This window comes from Pinus tabuliformis, chromosome 6 (genome assembly GCF_031772625.1).
Source record: "Pinus tabuliformis cultivar Carrire ecotype Pingquan chromosome 6, CPIR1, whole genome shotgun sequence".
Classification (NCBI taxonomy): domain Eukaryota; kingdom Viridiplantae; phylum Streptophyta; class Pinopsida; order Pinales; family Pinaceae; genus Pinus; species Pinus tabuliformis.
The window spans coordinates 31,221,944-31,225,996 of NC_142292.1; the positions used below are offsets into that span (position 1 = coordinate 31,221,944).

General features: G+C 41.2%; 1 pseudogene; it reads left to right on the forward strand.

Moving 5' to 3' along the window:
- The first annotated feature begins 959 nt into the window (after positions 1–959).
- LOC149257070 (bifunctional 3-dehydroquinate dehydratase/shikimate dehydrogenase, chloroplastic pseudogene) lies at positions 960–2,192 on the forward strand (annotated as a pseudogene).
- The last annotated feature ends 1,861 nt before the right edge of the window (positions 2,193–4,053 follow it).

Genomic DNA, 4,053 nt, shown 5'->3' on the forward strand with positions numbered 1-4,053 from the left:
TATCATTAGCAATAAGAAGGCAGTCTCACAAGCAACAAATCGAAACTATTCTCTTCATGCTCCTAGACAAAAGTTACAAGACAGCAGGATCAAAGTGTAACAACTTTAAAATATCAGGTTCTGCAAGCCTTCTGCAGGTGGTGATCATGGCTATAATGGCGATGCTTCCTTTTTCTCCTTGGGGTCTCTCGGATCGGGCTTACTGTTTTACATTAGTGGGCACTGGATTCTCCTATTCTTATTCCATATATTTAATAGATGGGAGGCCAAGGGCATGGAATCTTCAAGCTATTCAATTATGGCTCCAGTCACTTATTGCTACCAAGGATTTCATCTATCTTTTGTACTGCTTTGTCTTTGTTTCTTCACTGATGGCCATTAAGTTTGCTTTGGTATCAGTGTTATGTCGGTCTCTTGAGCTAGTTACGAAATATTGAAGACGCAACTTCAGCAGTGCCAATCTTTACAGAAAATACGTGGAGGATCCCTGTCTGTGGATAGATACGAACATAGCAACACTGAACATTTTGAGTTCAAACTCTGAGATTATGCTAGGATTTTTAGTGATAATTTTGCTTATGCAAACAAACGATGTGTTTGAATATGGATCTGATCGCCCACAGGATTGGCACTGAGGTTTCATCTCGGTTTCTAGCCATATATTCTGTTCACACGCATTATTTTGTCACGATTAAACGAAAAGAGGGGCTGGCCACCACGAAGCAAAACAACGATTGATCTCTTCAAATTCATATACAAGCTGCACTACATTCTAAATTTTCTACTAGCATGTGATTGAACCGATGGAGTGCTAAGTTTGAAGAGCACAGAGCACCCGTTAATGGCCATTCCTTGCAGGACTGGATTTCTTGCTCCGTTTTCCAACTCCTATTCTTATTGCTGTACTGCATCACCAAAATGGATGAATACGAAAAACGCAAAGCTGTTGCCTTATAAGTATGGGGGTTGGTCCATTTCCAGACACAGGCAATCTCCAATGCGACTTCTGGCACAACATGAATATTATGCAAATTACAGGCTTTCCATGGGAGACAGGAGCTTTTTGCGTACATTTTTTTTTTAAGGAAACTAGAAAGGGAACAGTGAAGAATAAAGAGCTCAAAAGTGATCCATTCCAAAGATTGATTCCTTTTCTGGGAGTCAGCATTGTTCTTTCTGATACAGCAAAGGCAACCACTCTGTCGGATATGCATAATTTGGTGGGAGGCATCCATGGACCGATGCTTGCAGAATTGGATGCCGACTATGTTGATGTGGAGCTCCAGGTGGCAATCGATTTCATAAAAAGCATGCGTGACAAGAAATCAAGAATGTGCAAGATCATTGTTTCGAATCATAATTTTGAAAGTACTCCATCAGTTGAGGAACTTCGTCATCTTGTTGAAAGATTGCAATCTACAGGAGCTGACATTGTAAAATTTACGACAACTGCCACTAATATTACTGACGTTGCTCGGGTTTTTCAAGTGTTTCCTCACTCTCAAGTTCCCATCATTGCATCTGTGATCTCTTCCAGAGGGCTAATTAGCTCGATTCTTTGCCCAAAGTTTGGTGGATATCTTACGGTTGGCTCCTTGGGACCAGGGAAGGGATCAGCTTCGGGTCAACCAGCATTGACGGATCTAATAAACATATACAGGATAAAGAACTTGGGTAAAGATACCAAGGTTTTTGGAATCATAGGAAATCCAGTAGGTCACAGCAAAGGACCAATTCTGCACAATCGGGCATTCAGAGAGATAGGACTTGATGCAGTCTATGTACCTTTTCTTGTTGATGATCTTGCAGAGTTTCTAAGGGTTTATTCCTCCCCTGATTTTTCTGGTTTCAGTGTTACAATACCTCACAAGGAGGCTGCTGTTCAATGTTGCGACGAAGTGGAACCAATTGCTCAGTCTATTGGAGCAGTAAATACAATAGTGAGGAGGCCAAGTGATGGAAAACTTATTGGGTATAACAGAGACTATACAGGTGCCATTTCTGCAATTGAGGATGGTGATTCTAATACGCAGCAATTTGTGAGGCCATTGAAGAAATTGGTGTTATTATTATGCATATCGAAATTCAAAATCGCCAAAGGGAAGATCAACCGTTTGCATATGAATTACAGATACATGAACGTGGCAGTGGTTGCAATGTTTAAGGCAGAAAATCTGGACCGAGACCATTAATAGCATTGTAGTGATATGGTAGCGCTCATCATCCGGATTCTCTTGAGGAAGAAGACGCTGAAGAGGCATTCAACATCATGATTTGGCTAAATAAATACTTAACTCAAAACAGAATTTTCCCATTTATTTTTAGATCGTATTTTTAATACGTGAATTGTTTTTGCCCCCAAGCTCAACTGTAAAGACATCTGTCACAGCAGAAGACGGGTCAATGCGCCTACTTCTATCCTCAGTCCCGATTCAAAAGGGCCAGCGCTCCATATGTCAAGCCATCAGAGGATTTTTTCTATTATTTGAAATGGCAGTTCAAACAGCGCGCTGAATTGGGGAGACCGATTCATTTTTTCCTTTACAGATTTCTTTTAATGTATAAAAAACAAAATCATTTGTAAGGGAGTGAGGGAGGAGAGTTTTTTCTGAGCGCTGGGAGCTGCTGGAGAAGCAGAGAGCTTTTTATTGTACAGTTTTATGACAGAGAATTTAATGGAATTTCACAGCTCTGTTTGCTGAGATTCATGTGGTATGTTGATTTAGCATAAGTTTTCCCTTGTTTCATATGTAATCAGTTATGTTCCATTTCATTTCATGACCATTTCAAGCTGAACAAATGAAGTGATTAGGTAGGAATTCATAGTATTATATGCTCCTCCTATAAGTTTGTTCGCGTTCAATGTTTTCTACTGTTTAAGGAGGATTCAGAGTTATTGTCTGCCCTCCTTAGCTCCTCACCAGTCTTGCCATCCCATTTGAAACCAGATTTGGTGTTAAATTGCATGCCTACCTTGCCTCAGTTGATAACCTGTGTAGTCATCATATTTCTCTGTTTGAAGCTGTGATTTTGCCCATGCAGCCCAGAAAAGCCCCGTCATTCCATTAAAAAACCCCACAAATCATCAAATCAAACCCCCTATCAATTTACTAGCCTAAAATCTTTATTCTTAATTGGTCAGCCTAATCCTATTGAAAGATCTATCAAATCTGACCCGAGAGAGCCTTCTCATACCTCGTAGGGCTAGCTACGAGGTGAAATGGTTTGATGTAGCCTTGAAGGTTTACCTTCCTCAGCCTAGGGTGAAATCTCAAGCGCTAACAGCATCCACTGGACAGGATGATTCGTTCTCCTGTGGGTAGGGTGATTAGTTCTCCTGTCGAGGCATCCTACCCATGCAGTCTCGAACTCATGGGAAGTACCTCTCATCTGATCAATGAGCAGGGAAATGAGGATAGGGACCATAGTAGTACTATCGATGGATGCATCGCTGTATCTACTGTACTCCCTATGCTAGGATGACCTCCATTGATCTGGGATCAGTGAGAGTGGTTCACACTCTGAGACTGACTTCGGGTCGGTGGAGGATGGTATGATACATCCTCGATCATTTCTTCTTCTTCATTGTTCGAGTAGGGCAAAGCAGAGCACAACAGAGTGGGGTCAAGCTGTACAAGACAATGCATTTGATGGATGGATAGCAGCGACGGTCTGACGAATTGCAGATGAAGTTCTCCCTAGTTGAGAGGGAGTGTTAAAATTGGAAACCAGGGCCAAACTCCAAGTGGATCACCTTATTTATGGCTTCTGATATTTTTCCTAGATTCCTCTCATCGAGAGGTGTAGGATTGATCTAAAGATCATCCGATTCCAATAAGTATTTATGGAGATATGAATTTATTTTGATTATGGACAAATTGTTAAGGTTGGCCAACAAACTTATGTAGGCTCAGAAGCCCAACAGTCATGTCTATTCAACCTCAACGTTTGCATATAAATACAAGGAGCATTCTCCTCATTTGGACAATTTTTCACTCATCTTCTCTCCCTCTCTCCTATGCATAAAAGGAGCCTCTCTCTCTCTCTCTCTCA